Source organism: Bufo gargarizans, chromosome 1 (assembly GCF_014858855.1).
Source record: "Bufo gargarizans isolate SCDJY-AF-19 chromosome 1, ASM1485885v1, whole genome shotgun sequence".
In the NCBI taxonomy this organism is placed as follows: Eukaryota; Metazoa; Chordata; class Amphibia; order Anura; family Bufonidae; genus Bufo; species Bufo gargarizans.
In genome coordinates, this window is record NC_058080.1 from 335876812 (window position 1) to 335899963 (window position 23152).

General features: G+C 42.5%; 1 protein-coding gene across 2 annotated transcripts in view; it reads right to left on the reverse strand.

Annotated features, from left to right (window-relative positions):
* Nucleotides 1-23152, reverse strand: part of HMG20B (high mobility group 20B) — a 448306-nt gene that overhangs the window by 307033 nt on the left and 118121 nt on the right. The window lies entirely within an intron of this gene.

Consider the following 23152-nt stretch of genomic DNA (forward strand, 5'->3'; position numbering starts at 1 on the left):
ACGGGCAGTATCAACCGCCCTGTGGTAAGCCTGCCTAAGTACATTATCAGGGTACCCCCTATTGAGAAATCTGGTCCTAAGGTCCTTAGCCCTCTTCTTAAACTCAGGTCCCTCGGAGCAGTTACGCCTGAGGCGTAAATATTGGCCACATGGAATACCCCTTTTCAGTGGCAGGTTACCACTGAGGAAGCGGTCAAGAGTGGGTCCCGAAACGTGTATGGTTGATACCTGTCTACCCAAGAAGGACTTTTTATGAACTTTCTATTAGGGCTGCAGCTAACAATTATTTGAATAATCGATTAGTTGCCGATTAATCTCTACGATTAATCGGGAAAAACGACAAAATTACAAAACAGAGAGGTTTATATGATCTTACTTGAAAAATTATGTTCAAAGGCCATATTAAAACAAATTGTGGACGACACTATTATGGGGGATCTGTGGACGACACTATTATGGGGGATCTGTGGACGACACTATTATGGGGGATCTGTGGACGACACTATTATGGGGGATCTGTGGACGACACTATTATGGGGGATCTGTGGACGACACTATTATGGGGGCTCTGTGGACGACACTATTATGGGGGCTCTGTGGACGACACTATTATGGGGGCTCTGTGGACGACACTATTATGGAGAGGGGGATCTGTGGGCGGCGCAGTTATGGAGAGGGGGATCTGTGGGCGGCGCAGTTATGGAGAGGGGGATCTGTGGACGGCGCAGTTATGGAGAGGGGGATCTGTGGGTGGCGCAGTTATGGAGAGGGGGATCTGTGGGCGGCGCAGTTATGGAGAGGGGGAACTGTGGATGGCGCTGTTATGGAGAGGGGGATCTGTGGGCGGCGCAGTTATGGAGAGGGGGGATCTGTGGGCGGCGCAGTTATAGAGAGGGGGATCTGTGGGCGGCGCAGTTATGGAGAGGGGGATCTGTGGGCGGCGCAGTTATGGAGAGGGGGATCTGTGGGCGGCGCAGTTATGGAGAGGGGGATCTGTGGGCGGCGCAGTTATGGAGAGGGGGATCTGTGGGCAGCGCAGTTATGAAGAGGGGGATCTGTGGGTGGCGCTGTTATGGAGAGAGGGATCTGTGGGTGGCGCAGTTATGAAGAGGGGGATCTGTGGGTGGCGCTGTTATGGAGAGGGGGATATGTGCACGGTTATGGGCATAACAGTGCACAGATACCTTTCCTCATAACAGTGCACAGATCCCCCTTCCCATAGCAGTGCCATACACAGACCCCCCCTCCTCCCCATAGCAGTGCCATAGACAGATCCTCCCCCCTCCCCATAGCAGTGCTATACACAGACCCCCCTCCCTATAGCAGTGCCATAGACAGATCCTCCCCCCTCCCCATAACAGCCCCGGCCCCGATGCTTATAAGTCAGACTAATCACTGCATCTTTATTTTACCTTTTTACAATGATGCTCCTGTAACAGCCAGGCAGAGCGGACGGCGGCGCAACGACACTCACTCACGTGACGCACCTGCTCCGCCCACCTCATGAATGAAGGAGGCGGAGCAGGCGTGTCACGTGAGTGAGTGACGTTACGCCGCCGTCCGCTCTGCCTGGCTGTTACAGGAGCGTTATTGTAAAAAGGTAAAATAAAGATATCGGCGAATACCAACGAATCGGCGATTATTCGATAACTGGATTCGTCGACAACGAATCCAGTTATCGAATATAATCGATTACATCGATTAATCGTTGCAGCCCTACTTTCTATGAAGTTTAATTCTTGTTGGCTAGCCAAACAAATATTCCACCTGGAAGGATCCGCCCTCCAGCTCACGTCACGTGACACAGCATGTGATGCACCACAGGTCCTGCGATTGTTGAAGACACTTTCTTACCTGCTCCGCTTGCTGGAAAAGAAACGAATACGAAAGTCGTTTGGAGAGGTAATCGTAGTATCTGCAGTCCAGGCCTAGTGGGACGCCACAAAGAGACGGACTCTATACCATTCCACATTGTGTTATAGAACTAATATTTATGCCAGCATATTTGCACTTTACTTTTTTTTTTTTTTTAAGAAATGTCCTTACTTGGCTTTTAAAAGGCATAAACCCTTGAAAGGGGACTATATGTGCCACTGAGGACTATCCTGCGATATCAAGTAGACAAAATACAATTTTGTCTAGAGCAAGACATTTTATCTGCCATCTTATATGAACCTGTATGTGCCTGCAGCAACCTTGTTTGAATTTGTTTGAACGTTCCTTAATTTAATGTTTTAGGATTTTTTAATAAATTTTTACGTTATTTTACCTTGCAATCTGGATGTGGGTGCTTGGTCCATACTAGCTGTTTTGATATAATTTTCATTGTCGACGTGGTGGATAAATAAGACTTAGTAGCACCTTCGTTGTTATTGTAGGGTTTTTTCAGTTCTAAAACCATGACTGAAAAAATTGATAATCAAAAAGATTAACCCCTGTGCCACTGTCAACAAATACTTCTAATTCAAGTAGCACCACCATGGCAGGCAGGAGGAATTGGGTACTGCAGGTAGAAAACAAATATACCTGTTCTGACTCTTCATTCATTGTTTTCTTTTTGAAAGAACCCTCCCTCTATCAATCCTTACAGTTAGAGCCATGGCCGCCTCCAAAGAATCATGATTTTAATGAAACGCAAGGGCGTCTTTTAGTTTCTCAGACAGCCCCTGACAGAACTGACTATGGAGTACAGGGTCATACCACTCCGAGTCAGTCGCCAAACTTCTAAATTCAGCACAATATAACTCAGCCGTATGTTAGCCCTGACGCAAGCTACGCAGCTTAGATTCGGCCAGAGAGACCCGGTCCGGGTCATCATAAATCAGGCCTAGGGCTCAGAAAAACTCGTCCACCGATCGGAGGGACAACAAACCGATCGGCAGAGAAAAAGCCCAGGACCGAGCATCACTTTTTAGCAGAGAAATAATAATCGGACGCAAGCGAAAATATAATTTACAGGACTCCCTGTACCGAACTGTGGCGATACCAACCTCGCCACTGGGTTTTGGAGGGGCCTGGCTACCAGCCTCTTGCCCCAGGACTATGGCCCATACTAACTTTGAAGGAGAAGACAGACCGGCCGCACAGCTTAAATCTATGGAACTGTTTTGGGCAGGAAAGCCATGCTTGCGGCCGGCCAAATGTGACTTCCATGGAATTCGGGAACCCCTGCCCGGATCTGGGTGATTTTTGGATATGTTGTTCACCCAGATCAGAGCTATCCATGGATGTATACATTATGGGGATGTGTGGGGTTTTGGGGGGTTTTCTGTGTGTTGGGAAAAATTTGTGTTTTCTGTCTGTGAGTGATTAAGTTAGCCCATTACGTTTGGCAATTGTATTTTGTTGATTGCGTCTCAGACAATGCCAGTGTGTTAGTTAATTGCATCTCAGACAATGCCAGTGTGTTAGTTGATTGCGTCAAAGACAATGCTCATTGTATTTAGTTGATTGTGTTACAGACAGAGGGAAGGGGGTTTTGTGTACAATTGCTGGGAAGGTGTCAATACTGTAAATACATTTTGGCTAAAATATAAACTGTCACAGTCTTCTACAAGGGCCCCAAGGGGAGTGTCCCTTGCTAGGAAACCTGCATTAGGCTTCTATAAAATAGGGTACAGGCAGGTCTGTGCACATAAGTCAAATGGAGGTATGGCTACAGCTGTTTCACGCTAAGACCGCTTCGTCATGCCTTTCATGCTGTGGAGGTGAGTGACTGACCTATAAAAGGTCAGGTCAGGCCACTCCCCCCACCGCATCACATAGAGGAACATAGTGTTAACTCATTCAATACTCTATCACACCAAAAAATTACAGTTTGTCAAACAAAAACAAATAAATCATTCCTATCATTAAAACCTAATGGTCCCATCGCTTCTGTCTTGATGATCCATAATGCTTCTCTCTTTAGGAGAAGCTTTTTTTCTGTCTCCGCCGCGAGGCGGTAATTTCACTATCTCTAGACCTGCAATCTGTAGGAGGTCCTCGCGGTTTTGGTGCGATTCTTTCATATGTTGGATTAATCTAGTGGCTCCAATTTCTGTTTTGAGGCTACAATTAATGAAGTCCCTCACTCTGTGTTTTATAGCTCCAATTTTTAAATGTGCACCTCTCCGCATCCGTTCACACATGGAGCAGTGTCCACACCTGAAATTGCCCTCAGGGACGCAGCGTTCAAGCCAATTCTTGTTTGCATTACATTTAAACTGGCTCTGTGTGATCATGCTCCCTATGGTTCTGATTCGTCTGAAGCCCACCACAGGTCTACTAGCCACTTTTTCTTAAAGGGTGGGATCCCTTTGTAAAATGTGCCAGTTTTTTAATATGGCATTTTTTATTTGCTGCGCCATGGGTGAAAAATCAAATGTGAACACTGATCTACTAGGAACCGTGTCGGGGATGGGATTTTTTACTTTTTGTGGCTCTATATTTCTGCGCCTGCGAATAGACTTCAGGTCAAAGTCACCTGCAGATCTTTTATCTGCAGATTTACGAAAGGCTTGATCAATGCTAGATTCTGAGTAGCCCCTTTCTAGAAACCTCGTTTTCATTATTTTAGATTGCCTTAAAAACTCGATATCGCTAGATATGATCCTATTTAAACGGGAAAATTGACTGTAGGGGAGGGCAGAAGTCACATGTGGGGGGTGGAAGCTATTGAAGTGCAATAATGCATTGGTGGAGGTGGGTTTCCTGAATATGGTGGTTTCCAGGGAACCTTCTACCACCTTCACCAAGACATCCAAAAACTCCAATTCTGAGGAATTGATTTTGCTGGTAAATAGCATATTCATATCGTTTTTTCGGTTTAGGTAATCCACAAAGGCTGCGAAGCTTTCCTCATTGCCTGCCCAAACGATGAACACTTTATCGATATATCTAAAAAATGCCTTGATATATCTGACAAAGGGATTTTTGACTGAAAACACAAATTTCGATTCGAAATGTGCTAAAAATAAATTTGCAAAAGGTACATGCAATGGGGGTCCCCATTGCTGTACCAGACTGTTGATGGTACCACAAATCATTGAATAAGAAAACGTTGTGTGTAAGTATGAAGGAAAGGGAGTCTGTGATAAAAATCCACAAGAATATCACTTTTGCCCATGCACCTCAATTGTTCTCCAATCACTTCTACTCCGAGTTTCTGAGGAATTCTGGTGTACAAACTTTCAACATCAATAGATGCTAAAAGGAATTCCTCATGCCATTCTATCTCTTTTATTGCTGTCAAAAAGTCATTGGTATCCCTCAAAAACGAGGGTATCCCTTCCAACAAGGGGCGCAATAACCAATCGAGATATTGGGATAATGGCTCGGTGACCGAGCCAATCCCTGCTACGATTGGGCGCCCGGGGGGTTTTACCAGTGACTTATGAATTTTGGGTAGATGATACCAAACAGGTTTGATTGGGAATTGAGGATATAGTTTTTCGGCAATTTTATTAGTAAGGGCTCCCTGTGCTACATACCTCCACAATAAGGATCTTAACTGTTGTTGGTATTTAAAAGTAGGATTCGTTTTCAGTCGGACATATGTATTTGGATCATTGAGTTGCCTATAGGCTTCTTCTACATATAGGGATTTATACATGATGACGATCTTTCCACCCTTGTCGGCCGGTTTGGTTATTAATTCTTTGTTACTAATAAGCCAATTCATAGCGCGGTGTTCACCGCTATTTAGATTGCTTTTATTTTTAGGATAGTAAATCGCTTTAATATCCTGAATAACCTGTCTCTGGAACAAATCCAGAGTACTGCCGGCCAGCAAGGGTGGAGTGAAAGTCGAGCCTATACCTCCCTTAAAGGTCTCAGAATAGGGTATTTCTTCAGGGGTGTAATCTAGACTGCAACCCTGCAATTCTAAGAGTGTATCTACCACCTGTTTGCCTATATAATCTAATTGTGGCCCCACCTGAAAACCTAAAGGGCTAATGATGGGGGATTCTAGCTCTTTAACCTCTGGTGTGGATACATTTTTTTCACGAAACCATCTGAATAAATTCAATTTTCTAATAGATCTAAATAAATCAACCTCAAAATTGGCTGGGTCAAAATCATTTACCAAACTGTAATTCAAACCTTTTGACAAAAAAGATAGGCAATCAGCATCAAGGGTTACATTGGTTAAATTAACAACATTATAACCAATAGGTAAGTCCTGTATGGGACCCACATCTAAGATTAATTCCTCCACCCCACAATTTCAGGTGTGGACACTGCTCCATGTGTGAACAGACGCGGAGAGGTGCACATTTAAAAATTGGAGCTATAAAACACAGAGTGAGGGACTTCATTAATTGTAGGTCCACCTTTGTAGTTTATGCCCTTTTCTGCCCTTGCGGCCAATTTTATATTGGAAAAACTTTCAGACCCCTTTTCGTTCGTTTCAGAGAGCACAAGTATAGCCTCAAAACAGAAATTGGAGCCACTAGATTAATCCAACATATGAAAGAATTGCACCAAAACCGCGAGGACCTCCTACAGATTGCAGGTCTAGAGATAGTGAAATTACCGCCTCGCGGTGGAGACAGAAAAAAGCTTCTCCTAAAGAGAGAAGCATTATGGATCATCAAGACAGAAGCAATGGGACCATTAGGTTTTAATGATAGGAATGATTTTTGTTTGACAAACGGTGATTTTTTGGTGTGATAGAGTATTGAATGAGTTAACACTGTGTTCCTTTATAGGTCAGTCACTCACCTCCACAGCATGAAAGGCATGATGAAGCGCTCTTAGCGTGAAACAGCTGTAGCCGTACCTCCATTTGACTTATGTGCACAGACCTGCCTGTACCCTATTTTATAGAAGCCTAATAAACTGGACGTTTTATCTTGGAATTGGTGAGTGCCGCTGTCTCCTTCTCATCTCTCTCCTGAATACGTGTATACTCCCCTGGCTATTCTTTTTTTATTTATTTTTTTATTAGTTTTTAGATCATCAGTCATCCGTAGCATGTACAAGATACATATATCCAATATTCATATTACATCGGCAAAATTCCAATCTTGTACGCTTATCATGTTAGGTAAGTGTAAATACATAAACATACTTTCCCACCCTACTTTGAATAAGCCCCAATAATAACCCCTATAGTAACCTGTGCCAGTATTCTCATTATTCCCTAGTTCATTTCTGACTTTGTTTTAACCCTAAGCTTATTCCCCCAGACCCTACTGCACCAAATTACCTAAAGTACCCTTCAATTGTTCTAGGAGATACCAAGACGTCTGCTTCAAAGGGACCATAATACCCTTTATTTCTGACGGATCCAATACCTTACTGATAAATCCTCTCCATCTGTTCATCAGTTTCTGTAAAGCTTTTTCCGTGCCTTGCTCCACTGCAAAGATTTCCCTATTTAGACACCATTTTATTTGGGTAACGACCTCCCCGATTGATGGGATAGCTTGGAGTAACCAATTTTTGAGAATGCATCGTTTTGCTGTCATGATGCATATATGAGTAATTTGCGTCAACTTCGTACCCTCGGGATAAAAATGGAACAGTGTGATATGCATTATATCTTTTAACCACGTCTCAAAAGATGCCCCAAATTCCGCTATCTTTGGGCATGTCCACAGACCGTGAAGTAAGTTGGAATTTTCCAACGCACATTTTGGACAATGCGTAATTTTATTCGCTTGCGCTGCTGAGCTGGTATTATAGAACTCATAGATCGCTCTGTGTGCTATCTTGAATTGAGTCTCTCGCCATGTTTCATTAGGAATCATGTTCCGCAGACAACCATCCTTTCAAAATATCCTCGTGGTCCCCTTGCCTATCAAGCTCCTTACTCCATGCCTTGAATGGCTGAAGAGGGGAGGTCGCCCACCTGGCTTCTTGTAGTCTACCTTGTAAATCTGACAAGGATAAAGAAGAAGCATTCGCGTTTCCTAGGAGGTCAAACTTTTTGGCGGGAAATTCTTTACTCAAGTCAGTTACCTTACTTTTCAGGAAGCTACCTGTATGCCAAATGTTGACTAGAATGTAGGTCATATTTGTTGCACAGCTCCCCGAAGCTGAGGTATCGGCGATCTGCACTATTCCACAAATCCGCTACAGAGCGTATTCCTTTGTCTCTCCATATACGGAATTGTTTGTTAAGCCTCCCCTCCTCAAATTCTGGATGCCCCCAGATAGACATGTGTTTCGATAAGGAAAAAGGTAACCCATATTCCTTCCGCACTGCCTTCCACGTGGCCACCTTGTCTTTTATTATTAAGCTGTTTCTCAGAATCTGAGGCAACTTGGAAAATTTAGTGTGAATCAGTGCAGACAAGGACCAGGGGTAAGCCAAGTGCGATTCCAGCTTGTAATTTGAGAAACTACTACTCCCCGTCATCCAATCTAAGGCATGTCTAAGGTTGCTGGCAAGGTTATACCTCCTAATATCTGGGAAATTCACTCCTCCCTTTTCTTTAAGGAGTTGTAATTTTTTTAGTGATATTCTTGAACGCTTGCCCTTCCATAAAAAGTATCGAAACGCAGACTCCAGGGTCTGAATATCTGCATGCCTAATTAACAACGGGATCGTCTGCATAGGGTACAATAAGCGCGCAAAGCTGATCATTTTTAATAAATGACATCTGCCCAACAGGGAAAGCGGGAGATTCAGCCACCTGTCTATATCACCCTGAATTTTCTGTATCAGAGGAGGATAATTCATTGAATATATTGATTCCGGGGTATTTCCTATATTGATTCAGAGGTAGCGAATGGCATTTTTTGCCAATTTCACCAGGAGAGCTCGGTAGTCAATATCTCTAGAGCTACACGTCTGCGTGAGCAACAGAAGTTCACTCTTATCTGCATTAACCTTAAAGCCCGATGCACTTCCAAAGTGTAAGAGTTTATCTATCAGACGAGGTAAATCCCTCTGGGGTTCTGCCAAGAACACCAGTAGGTCATCTGCATATAAAGCGTGCTTAACTTCTTTGGAGCCTATTTTTATTCCTTCTATTTCCTTCGTATCGCCCAGATATCGGGACAATGGTTCCAAAGCTATGTTGAAGAGCAACGGTCAGAGGGGACATCCCTGTCTCGTTCCCTTACTTATTGAGAATGTTGTTGAGAGAAAGCCTGGGGTGTGGATTCTAGCTGAGGGGTTGTTATATAGTACCCTTAGAAAAGATCTAAAGTTGCCCGTAAGTCCCACCTTACACCTTATCTAAGACTTTGCCCATCCATCCCCAGCTCACATTGTCAAACGCTTTCTCTGCATCTATTGCCAATAGAGCTGGGGATGCATGTTGCCCCGCTCTCATTTTCACCTCGTCTAAAACAGTTAAAACTTTTCTAATATTCGTGACTGCCGAGCGGCCCTTAATAGCCCACCTGGGAATCCAAAATAATTTTGGGTAGAATAATCGCTAGCCTATCGGCCAGAATTTTGGCAATTATTTTGATATCTGCGTTTATTAAAGAAATCGGGCAGTATGAAGCAGCCTGTAATGGGTCCTTGCCTGGTTTTGGGATTAGCTTTATATGTGCTGTATTGGCAACATCGGGTAACGAGACACCCGACGTATATGAATCAAAGACTTTAGTCAGAAGTTCTGATATCCTCCCCACCCCCCCGCCCAAAATTTTATAGAACTCTCCCGTGTAACCGTCTGGTCCTGGAGCCTTCCTTAACTTTAAGTTTGAGATTGTTTTTTTTGTACTTCCTGCACTGTAATGGGGGCGTTAAGGTCATTCAAATCTTCTGGGGAAATAATTGGGAGAATAGTGGAAGTTAGCCAGTCATCTCCCGCTTCTGCATTTTCTCTCTCATACTTATACTAATTATCCTGTTGATGTCTTTAGGATCATGTTTTAATACCCCATTTTTATCTTTCAAAGCTAGAATCGGGGATGACTGATGGAAACCCTTCGCTAAGTTCGCCAATAGCCTCCCTGCTTTGTTTCCGAATTTGTACAATTGTGCATCCGCTTTAGACCTAAATAATATCTCCCTCTTCTGTAGCCAAGATTCGTATTCCTGTTTCTCTGCCTTCCATGTCATTTCCGTCACTGGTGATGGATTAACCGTAAAAGCTCTATACGCTAACCTGAGTTTTGAGCCATGCGATTCGATCTCAGTTGTTATTTTTTTCTTGAGGCCTGCCACATGGGAAATCAGTCTCCCTCGCAGTACCGCTTTTCCTGCATCCCAAGTTAGTTGGGCATTATCAGGTTGGTCATTAGTACTAATATAATCATCCCACCAGCAAGTTATGGAAGTCTGTATTTTCATATAAATCCGAAGGGAAGCGCCATATATAATCCGTTCCTCTAGGCACGCAGTCTTGTACTCGGACAGTAATCGGCGGATGATCCGATATCAATATATGTTCTATAGTAGAAGATTCGCATCTCCCAAATAAAAATTCTATGCGAGACCATGACTTGTGCGTTAAAGAATAGTATGTATATTCGCGTCCCTCCGGCTTTAGTGTCCTCCAGACGTCAACCAGGCATAATGCTGACATGAAGTCTTGTAAAACATGCACGTCTCTCCTTTTAGGAGGGGCTAGACTTCTCTCCATTCTTCTGTCCTCCTCCCAATCTGCCACCACATTCAGATCTCCCCCCACTATCTTATCAACCGTTTTGTCCTTTAGCAGTCTCTCTGAGACCTCTCTGTAAAATTTTCAGCTAGAGTCATTAGGGCCATATATATTGTACACGTTAACATCCTTCCCCATGAATTGCATGGTGAGCTGAATAATTCTGCCCTCTTTGTCACATGAATGTGAGGTTATCTGCCAACCTAAGTTCTTCCGAATCAATATCAATACCCCAGCCTTCCGCTTGCATGCCTTCGAGCCATATACCTCTCCAACCCAGAGCTTTCGCATCCTGTGAAAGTCTTCCTCATTAAGGTGAGTTTCCTGCAATAAAGCAATATCAGCCCCTAGCCTATTTAGGTGTCTTAGTATCATTAGTCGCTTCTGTGGGGATCTCAGTCCTTTCACATTCCAGGAAACAATTTTAACCATTTTCTTGCAGTGTGATGTATAACTTGTCAGGTTTCATAGGGAAATATTTGAATCTGGCATTTAATTGGAGCTCCCTAAAGCTAAACCGCAATAATAGTCCCCCCTCCCAACTTAAAACCTTACCCATACCCCTGTGTAACACCACTAAGTATCTAAACTCTTTAAATCCCTCCAAATCTCGGACTTCACTTCTTCCCGACATAGTAGGGTTATCATGCAAAACATGAAAACAAGTACATAACATAATGCACATTTTCAACGCATGTCCCGTGCTTTTGCAAACCAGTGACAGACATAACAGAGTAAGCGCCATCTTGCGATGGTACAGCGCATTACTAGTAAACCAGCTTGAATTCAATCCAGAGCCATGCGCATATTTTCAGTAACGTAGAATCGTTATCTAGTTAACAATTAACCCATACCACTTTAACTTCCTCCTGAGTACATAACATATTGCATGTACCTTCTTTGTGTCTTATGCTTCTATATATCACTGAAAGTCTTAAAGTGGGCATTGACTAATACGGATAAATCGCATCGCTAGTAGTCCGGCTTTTAAGTCTACTGATCTCTTATGCGCACATTACTAGCATCGAGTAACAGATAACTGACTACCGTAGCGCTACCAAAAAGTAAACTTAAAACAACCTGTAGAGCTAGGACTCTTGAAACTATGTAAAGTAAAGTACCGTGGAGTAAGCTCCACATCAGGTCTCCTGTCCCGAGTGCATTCTCTGCCGCTGATCTTTCAGAGGCGGTGCGCTCATTTCTTCAACCGGGGGAGAGTGCCATGGTGATGGAAGCTTCCTGCGCACTACATTGTCTCCCTGATTATGCTTACCGCGGCTCATAGTGTCACCCAATAAGTCTCTGGCCTTCTCCGAGCTGTTGTAGCCGTCAACCCGACCATTCTCACGAAAGACCTTCAGGATTGCAGGATACATCAATGCGAATTTCTTCTTCCGTCGGTATAGGGCCGAACAAATATCCGAGAAGGCTCTGCGGCGCCTTGTAACCTCAGCTGAAAAGTCTCCAAAGATCAGAATGCAGTGGCCCCTAAGTTCCAAATCTCTTGACCGGCTCTTATAAAGGCGCAAGATCTCAGATTTTTCGTAATAGTCCAGGTATCTCACTATAACCTGTCTTGGTCTCTGGGATCTATTATCCTCCGATCTCTAATCGTCCTGTGGGCCTCTCATTGGACCCACTCTGTGTACTCTCTCGGCTTTACAGCTCGCCTGGAGACCTAGAGTTTCCGGTAGGTCTCGCTCACAAATTTGATGCAGCTCCTTCCCAGAAATAGATTCGGGGAGACCTACTATGCGGAGGTTATTCCTTCTAGATCGATTTTCTAGATCGTCAATTTTCTCCCATAGCTTTTTGTTATCCCCGGAGGCTGTTTGGAACTGCTGTTGGAGAGTTTGAATCTCCATCTGTAGCGATTGTACTTCATTCTCGACCGTCTCAAGCCGCTCCGCATTTCATGCCACTTCGTAATGCCGCAAAGGATGCTGCCACCGTAGTGGACAGGGACTCCTGCAGGTCAGGCGAATTAGCAACCTCCACGGCCAATCTTTTGTAATCCACGTGAGGGGCTTGTTCCTCTTTACTCTCTGTACCATTATCTTGGCTATCAGTGAGTTGAGAAGTCTCCTCTTCATCAGGTAGGAATGCAGCCGACTCCGCCATCTCAGGAGCCTCGGCTTCTGTCTTGACGCCTCTTGATTGCGATTTCCCTCTGGATTTGCTCCCCATTACTTTCAGATAATGATCCATCCAAAGCCTCCCCTATCGGAGTAGTTACTGGCCACTCAGCCTCGCAATAACTTGGGGATATGTAAGATTTTAAGCGCACGGGACCGGAGCAGCTCTTACATGCCGCCTACCATGTCGGCGCCGGAACCGGAAGTCGCTATTACTTCTAGTGTATATATATTTATACATCTGAGTGTATGTATGTCCGCTACAGGAATCCGCACCTTCAAATTTACAATCACAAAATTTGGCACACACACACCTAAAGAATTATAAGGAACACCATACGAATACGGTGTTGGACCCACTTTTGCCTTCAGAACAGCCTTAATTCTACGTGGCATTGATTCAACAAGGTGCTGATAGCATTCTTTAGAAATGTTGGCCCATATTGATAGGATAGCATCTTGCAGTTGATGTAGATTTGAGGGATGCACATCCAGGGCTCGAAGCTCCCGTTCCACCACATCCCAAAAATGCTCCATTGGGTTGAGATCTGGTGACTGTGGGGGCCATTTTAGTACAGTGAACTCATTGTCATGTTAAAGAAACCAATTTGAAATGATTCGAGCTTTGTGACATGGTGCATTATCCTGCTGGAAGTAGCCATCAGAGGATGGGTACATGGTGGTCATGAAGGGATGGACATGGTCACAAACAATGCTCAGGTAGCCCGTTGCATTTAAACTATGGCCAATTGGCACTAAGGGGCCTAAAGTGTGCCCAGAAAACATCCCCCACACCATTACACTACCACCACCAGCCTGCACAGTGGTAACAAGACATGATGGATACATGTTCTCATTCTGTTTACGCCAAATTCGGACTCTGGAAAAATGTTGCCTGGTCTGATGAGTCTCAATTTCTGTTGAGACATTCAAATGGCAGTCTTCAACAGACCAATTTTGGTGAGCTTGTGCAAATTGTAGCCTCTTTTTTATTTGTAGTGGAGATGAGTGGTACCCAGTGGGGTCTTCTGCTGTTGTAGCCCACCTTTCTTTCCCATTCTGAAATTCAGTTTGGAGTTCAGGAGATTGTCTTGACCAGGACCACAACCCTACTTGCATTGAAGCAACTGCCATGTGACTGGTTGACTAGATAATCGCATTAATGAGAAATAGAACAGTTGTTCCAAATAATTATTTAGGTGAGTGTAGGTACATCGGTACAAAAAACAGATCGAAGGGGTTTTGCACTTTGTTTAAACTGATGATCTATCCTCTGAATAGATCATCAGCTTCTGAATGGCAGAGGTCCAACACCCGGAAACCCTGCTGATCAGCTGTTTGAGAAGGCAGCGGCGCTCCAGCAGCGCCGCAGACTTCTCACTGTTTACCGTTGGCCGAGTGATGTCACGACTTTTATCAACTGGCCTGGGTGGGGCTAAGCTCCATTCAAGGAAACAGAGCTTAGCCGCACCCAGGCCAGTGATACTAGTCGTGAGTTCACTGGGACTGCGGTAAACAGTGAGAAGGCCGCGTCGCTGCTGGAGCGCCGCTGCCATCTCAGCTTATGGGCAGGGGTCCCAAGTGTCGGACCCACGCCGATCAGAAGCTGATGATCTATCCAGAGGATAAGAACATTAGTTTAAACAAAGTGCAGAACCCCTTTAAAAGTGAGGATAGGGGAACATGATAGAAATATAAGAAAAGGTCTCGAAACCCACAGGGTGTCAGCACATTTAAAAACTTTTAATCAATGCAATCCAGCAGGGATGAAGTATATGGGTGTGGAGCTGGTACGGAACAAATGTAGAGGTGGAGATCCAGTTGAGTACATAAATAAAAAGGAGACTGAGTGGATATATCAGATGAGTACCTTGAAAACAGCAGGTCTGAATATACAGGGAGTGCAGAATTATTAGGCAAATGAGTATTTTGACCACATCATCCTCTTTATGCATGTTGTCTTACTCCAAGCTGTATAGGCTCGAAAGCCTACTACCAATTAAGCATATTAGGTGATGTGCATCTCTGTAATGAGAAGGAGTGTGGTCTAATGACATCAACACCCTATATCAGGTGTGCATAATTATTAGGCAACTTCCTTTCCTTTGGCAAAATGGGTCAAAAGAAGGACTTGACAGGCTCAGAAAAGTCAAAAATAGTGAGATATCTTGCAGAGGGATGCAGCACTCTTAAAATTGCAAAGCTTCTGAAGCGTGATCATTGAACAATCAAGCGTTTCATTCAAAATAGTCAACAGGGTCGCAAGAAGCGTGTGGAAAAACCAAGGCGCAAAATAACTGCCCATGAACTGAGAAAAGACAAGCGTGCAGCTGCCAAGATGCCACTTGCCACCAGTTTGCCCATATTTCAGAGCTGCAACATCACTGGAGTGCCCAAAAGCACAAGGTGTGCAATACTCAGAGACATGGCCAAGGTAAGAAAGGCTGAAAGACGACCACCACTGAACAAGACACACAAGCTGAAACGTCAAGACTGGGCCAAGAAATATCTCAGGACTGATTTTTCTAAGGATTTATGGACTGATGAAATGAGAGTGAGTCTTGATGGGCCAGATGGATGGGCCCGTGGCTGGATTGGTAAAGGGCAGAGAGCTCCAGTCCGACTCAGACGCCAGCAAGGTGGAGGTGGAGTACTGGTTTGGGCTGGTATCATCAAAGATAAGCTTGTGGGGCCTTTTCGGGTTGAGGATGGAGTCAAGCTCAACTCCCAGTCCTACTGCCAGTTTCTGGAAGACACCTTCTTCAAGCAGTGGTACAGGAAGAAGTCTGCAAGGTAAGAAAAACATGATTTTCATGCAGGACAATGCTCCATCACACGCGTCCAAGTACTCCACAGCGTGGCTGGCAAGAAAGGGTATAAAAGAAGAAAATCTAATGACATGGCCTCCTTGTTCACCTGATCTGAACCCCATTGAGAACCTGTGGTCCATCATCAAATGTGAGATTTACAAGGAGGGAAAACAGTACACCTCTCTGAACAGTGTCTGGGAGGCTGTGGTTGCTGCTGCACGCAATGTTGATGGTGAACAGATCAAAACACTGACAGAATCCATGGATGGCAGGCTTTTGAGTGTCCTTGCAAAGAAAGGTGGCTATATTGGTCACTGATTTGTTTTTGTTTTGTTTTTGAATGTCAGAAATGTATATTTGTGAATGTTGAGATGTTATATTGGTTTCACTGGTAAAAATAAATAATTGAAATGGGTATATATTTGTTTTTTGTTAAGTTGCCTAATAATTATGCACAGTAATAGTCACCTGCACACACAGATATCCCCCTAAAATAGCTAAAACTAAAAACAAACTAAAAACTACTTCCAAAAATATTCAGCTTTGATATTAATGAGTTTTTTGGGTTCATTGAGAACATGGTTGTTGTTCAATTATAAAATGAATCCTCAAAAATACAACTTGCCTAATAATTCTGCACTCCCTGTAGAGTGGGATGTAAAAGCAGCCTCTATGTATTAGATCTAATGTCCCTATGTAGGAGCGTTTCCAATGGTAATGCCCATGTTAATAAACCGACAACCAGAGTATAACATCAGAAAATAATATATATATACATTTTTGGGGAGCAGAAGTAGTAGCGTACTTCAGATCCAAAGTGTTAAAAACTTTTTCCTCAATGCCAAGTGTCTCGATATGACCTTGTTTTTAATGAAATAAATTATTTTTATTGTACTTACAAGATAAAAAAAACTTGCTTCATTCATATAAAAACCATAAAATCTCATACCCCGACCCAGGTTTCGCATCGCTTCATCAGGGGCGTGTCACCAATTGTATTTAGTGCAAGTTCTTTTAAACCTCCCACTTGCAGCATCATATACGCCTGTTTTTTATTTTTTTCTTTATTTGCATAATACCCTTTACATATTTAAAAAACAAATCTCCATCACCTCTAGTGATTTGCAAACATACATTCCAGTGTCACTTTATGTGTGAATAACTTTAAAACGCTTTGGTTTATCCAAATAATTCAGAGATTGTTTTTTTCATCACATATTGGACCTCATGACACTGGGAAATGGAGTAAAAATAAAATAAAATATTTATAAAAAATAAATAAAAATTACCCGAAATTTTGAAAAATTAGCAAATTTCCAAGTTTCAATTTCTCTACTTCTACAAACCGGATTCCCAAAAAGTTGGGACACTAAACAAATTGTGAATAAAAACTGAATGCAATGATGTGGGGATGACAAATGTCAATATTTTATTTGTAATAGAACGTAGATGACAGATCAAACGTTTAATCCGAGTAAATGTATCATTTTAAAGGAAAAATAAGTTGATTCAAATTTTCACGGTGTCAACAAATCCCCAAAAAGTTGGGACAAGTAGCAATAAGAGGCTGGAAAAAGTAAATTTGAGCATAACGAAGAGCTGGAAGACTAATTAACACTAATTAGGTCAATTGGCAACATGATTGGGTATAAAAAGAGCTTCTCAGAGTGGCAGTGTCTCTCAGAAGCCAAGATGGGTAGAGGATCACCAATTCCCACAATGTTGCGCAGAAAGATAGTGGAGCAATATCATAAAGGTGTTACCCAGCGAAAAATTGCAAAGACTTTGCATCTATCATCATCAACTGTGCATAACCTCATCCGAAGATTCAGAGAATCTGGAACAATCTCTGTGCGTAAGGGCAAGGCCGTAAAACCATACTGGATGCCCGTGATCTCCGGGCCCTTAAACGACACTGCACCACAAACAGGAATGCTACTGTAAAGGAAATCACAGAATGGGCTCAGGAATACTTCCAGAAACCATTGTCAGTGAACACAATCCAACGTGCCATCCGCCGTTGCCAGCTGAAACTCTACAGTGCAAAGAAGAAGCCATTTCTAAGCAAGATCCACAAGCTCAGGCATTTTCACTGGGAAAGGGATCATTTAAAATGGAGTGTGGCAAAATGGAAGACTGTTCTGTGGTCAGACGAGTCACGATTCAAAGTTCTTTTTGGAAATCTGGGACGCCATGTCATCCGGACCAAAGAGGACAAGGACAACCCAAGTTGTTATCAACGCTCAGTTCAGAAGCCTGCATCTCTGATGGTATGGGGTTGCATGAGTGTGTGTGGCATGGGCAGCTTGCATGTCTGGAAAGGCACCATCAATGCAGAAAAATATATTCAGGTTCTAGAACAACATATGCTCCCATCCAGACGTCATCTCTTTCAGGGAAGACCCTGCATTTTTCAACAAGATAATGCCAGACCACATTCTGCATCAATCACAACATCATGGCTGCGTAGGAGAAGGATCCGGGTACTGAAATGGCCAGTCTGCAGTCCAGATCTTTCACCTATAGAGAACATTTGGCGCATCATAAAGAGGAAGGTGCAACAAAGAAGGCCCAAGACGATTGAACAGTTAGAGGCCTGTATTAGACAAGAATGGGAGAGCATTCCTATTTCTAAACTTGAGAAACTGGTCTCCTCGGTCCCCAGACGTCTGTTGAGTGTTGTAAGAAGAAGGGGAGATGCCACACAGTGGTGAAAATGGCCTTGTCCCAACTTTTTGGGCATTTGTTGACACCATGAAATTCTGATTCAACATATTTTTCCCTTAAAATGGTACATTTTCTCAGTTTAAACTTTTGTTCGGTGATTTATGTTCAATTCTGAATAAAATATTAGAAGTTGGCACCTCCACATCATTGCATTCAGTTTTTATTCACGATTTGTATAGTGTCCCAACTTTTTTGGAATCCGGTTTGTATAATAAATAGTAACATAGTACATAACATAGTACATAAGGCCGAAAAAAGACATTTGTTCATCCAGTTCGGCCTGTCATCCTGCAAGTTGATCCAGAGGAAGGCAAAAAAAACCCTGTGAGGTAGAAGCCAATTTTCCTCACTTTAGGGGAATAAAAAATTCCTTCCCGACTCCAATCAGAATAACTCCCTGGATCAACTACCCCTCTCTAGTAGCTATAGCCTGTAATATTATTACACTCCAAAAATAAATCCAGGCCCCTCTTGAATTCCTTTATTGTACTCACCATCACCACCTCCTCAGGCAGAGAGTTCCATGTTCTCACTGCTCTTACTGTAAAGAATCCTCTTCTATGTTTGTGTACAAACCTTCTTTCCTCCAGACGCAGAGGATGTCCCCTCGTCACAGTCCTGGGAATGAATAGATGATGGGATAGATCTCTGTACTGTCCCCTGATATATTTATACATATTAATTAGATCTCCTCTCAGTCGTCTTTTTTCTAAAGTGAATAACCCAAATGTTGCTAATCTTTCAGGGTACATTAGTTGCCCCATCCAGTTATTACTTTAGTTGCCCTCCTCTGGACCCTCTCCAGCTCTGCTATGTCTGCTTTGTTCACTGGAGCCCAGAACTGTACACAGTACTCCATGTGTGGTCTGACTAATGATTTGTAAAGTGGTAGGACTATGTTCTCATCACGGGCATCTATGCCCCTTTTGATGCAACCCATTATCTTATTGGCCTTGGCAGCAGCTGCCTGACACCGTTTTTTGCAGCTTAGTTTGCTGTTTATTAAAATTCCAAGATCCTTTTCCATGTCAGTGTTACCGAGTGTTTTACCATTTAATAAGTACAAGTGACTTGCATTATTCCTTCCCATGTGCATAACTTTACATTTGTCAGTGTTAAACCTCATCTGCCACTTATCTGCCCAAGCCTCCAATCTATACAGATCAATCTGTAGTAGTATACTGTCCTCTTCAGTGTTAATTACTTTACACAGTTTAGGGTCATCTGCTAAAATTGATATTTTACTATGCAAGCCTTCTACAAGATCATTAATAAATATATTGAAGAGAATAGGGCCCAATACTGACCCCTGAGGTACTCCACTAGTGACAGTGACCCAATCTGAGTATGTACCATTAATAACCACCCTCTGTTTTCTATCATTGAGCCAGTTACTTACCCACTTAGACGTTTTCTCCCAGTCCGAGCATTCTCATTTTATATACTAACCTTTTATGTGGTACAGTGTCAAATGCTTTGGAGAAGTCCAGATACACGACATCCATTGATTCACCGCTGTCAAGTCTAGAACTTACCTCCTCATAGAAACGGATTAAATTAGTTGGACATGACCGATCCCTCACGAAGCCATGCTGATATGGCGTTATCTGCTTATTTCCGTTAAGATGCTCTAACATAGCATCTCTCAGAAAACCTTCAAACAGTTTACCCACAACAGATGTTAAACTTACCGGCCTATAGTTTCCAGGCTCTGTTTTTGGACCCTTTTTGAATATTGGCACCACATTTGCCATGCACCAATCCTGTGGGACATTCCCTGTCAATATAGAATCTGCAAATATCAGAAATAAGGGTCTGGCTATGACATTACTTAATTCCCTTAGGATACGGGGGTGTATGCCATCCGATTTGTCTATTTTAATCTTTTTAAGTCACTGTTGTACTTCTTCCTGGGTCAGACAGGACACTTTTAAAGGGGGAATTTATTTCAACATTCAGCATGTCATCTGACAGTTTATTTTCCTCAGTGAATACATTGGAGAAAAAAATATTTAACAGCTTTGCTTTCACCTCGTCGCTCTCTGCGACTCCCCCCTCATTACTCTTTAAAGGGCCGACACCTTCAGATTTTTACTTTTTAACATTTATATAATTGAAGAATATTTTAGGGTTAGTTTTACTCTCTTTGGCAATTAATCTCTTGGTCTCTATTTTTTTTTCCTTATAGTTTTTCAGTGCTTCCGTGCTACCTTCCTGTTTTAGTGTTTTATATGCTTTCTTTTGGTCATTTATTGCTTTCTTTACAGTTCTGTTTGGTTTCTTTTTGTTCCTTAACCTATTATTCCCATACGGTATGTACCTCTCACAATGAGATTTTAGGATGCTTTTAAAGATATCCCATTTTGTGACTATTTTTATTTGTGAGGACTTTATCCCATTTAGTTAGGCCTTATTGTTTCAAGCAAGACTCCTTATTTTAAAAAGATGGATTAAAAAAGACCCCACCCTCTGTGAGACAGTGGAAGAGAGTGGTGGACCACATTATCAGGATTGAGAAAACAATATATGATAATGGGGGTTAAAAATTGTTCTACAATTTCTGGAATCGCCGGTTGAAAAACGATGCACAATAATTGGAATTTCACATTTTCTCTCTCTCTCTCTCTCGGGTTTGGTGGGCGAAAAAAAAAAAAATTATAATATATTATAACCCATCTTTTTGAGTAATATAGGAGATCGATATAGCCTGTGAATAAAAAAATAATAATAATAATGGAGAAACCCTGTGTTATCTATTCCCACTGTTCCTCTGATGTCCCATCAATATCGTATTTCCTTTGCACTTTTGACAACTATGGTAATCTTATTTCGTCTTGAAACAGAACCTTTTAACTTTCGATTTTAAAGACGTTTATTTACCCTTTCAGGACCGGACCATTTTTCATTTTGCGTTTTTCACTCCCCGCCTTCCCATAGTCCTAACTCTTTTATTTTTCCATTCACATAGCCTTTTGAGGGCTTATTTTTTTAGGGACAAGTTGTACTTTCTAATGACTCCATTTATGGTTGCTTACCATGTAATGGAAGGCGGAAAAAAAAAAATCCAAATGGGGTAGAATTGGGGGGGGGGGGACACAATTCTGATAAAGGTTTTTTATTTTGTTTTCATTACACTGTACACTATGCAGCAAAATTGACCTGTTATCTTTATTCTCCAGGTCAGTATGGTTCCAACGATACCACACTTTTATCATTTTTCTTGTGTTTTCAAACTGAAAACAAAATGAACACCTTTGAGGGGAAAAAATAAATAAATTTTTATAACCATATTCTAACCCCTATAACTTTTCTGTAGTAATGTATACGGGGCTGTGTGAGGGTTCATTTTTAGCAAGACGATCTGTTCTATTCAGTGATGCCAATTTGAAGTGTGTGAGACTTTTGATCACTTTTTCTTAAAAAAATTATTGGGTAGTTGAAGTGACAAAAAATGGCAAATTGGCTGTTTTTAATTCTTTTCCCATTACGCCATTTGCCATATGCCCTTAACATTGTAATATACACTGCCTGTCCAAAAAAAAAGTCGCCACCAAAAACAAAAGGGCATACACTCTAATATTTTGTAGGACCGCCTTTAGCTTTGATTACGGCACGCGTTTGCTGTGGCATTGTTTCGATAAGCTTCTGCAATGTTACAAGATTTATTTCCATCCAGTGTTGCATTCATTTTTTTACCAAGATCTTGTATTGATGATGGTATAGTCTGACTGCTGCGCAAAGCCTTCTCCAGCACATCCCAAAGATTCTCAATGGGGTTAAGGTCTGGACAATTTGAGTCCGATGAATCCTGGCATTGTCATCTTGGAATATGTCCATGCCATTGGGGAAGAAAAAGTCCATTGATAGAATAACCTGGTCATTCAGTATGTTCAGGTAGTCACCTCACTCTTGGAGCACATACTGTTGCTGATCCTAGACCTGACCAACTGCAGCAACCCCAGATCATAGCACTGCCCCAACAGGCTTGTACAGTAGGCACTAGGCATGATTGGTGCATCACTTCACCTGCCTCTCTTCTTACCTTGATGGAACAGGGCAAGTTAGGACTCATCAGACCAGATTTGACCCTTCTCAAACAGACTAACATCTTTTCCACGACCACAAGAAATAAGAAGCAACTCATTGCACCAGTTGGGGTTAAATAACTTACTGCCAACTGAAAGATAATTGCCCATGCAGTAATTATCCAACAGGAGGCTCATAACTATTTGCTTAGTTAAATCCAGGTGGTGACTTTTTTTTTGGACAGGCAGTGTAGTATGTTGTTCAATTATTTTTATTACGGAAGTCATATATAAAGCAGCAGCACATCTGACATACAATTATTCCAACAAATTGATATCATAGTACATATAAACCACTGTATGTGACGTTGAAATTGTACATCCAGACTCTGCAATAAATTCTTATGGAGTAGATAAAGAAATGACACCTAATCCATATAACGAGAACACTGACGACGACGACAACAACAACAAGACGACAAGGAAAGGCAAACACAAGAGGAGAGGTGACACTATGTTAAGGTGCATAACTGTCAAATTTATCCGCTACTATCTGCCTGAGCTAACCAACTAAGAAACGCCGGAGCATCCCTGAACAAAATCCAGGGGGTCCATGTCTTAAGATACTTCCTATCGGAACCTTCATCTTCAGCTATTAATTCCTCCATCCTGCGTATGTTTTCAAAAGTGTCTAACCATTCTTTTATGTTTGGAGCGTCCCGAGACTTCCAGTGTTTAGGTACAATCAAACGCGCTGCCTGCACAAAAAATCTCAGAAGGCCCCTCTTTAAAGTTTGAATGGGACCAGGGAGCATAGATAGCAGACTCCCCTCCAGGGACCACTTTGATGTAGTGCCTGTGACCTGGTTATATAGGTCATTCAATGCCTCCCAAAATGGGGA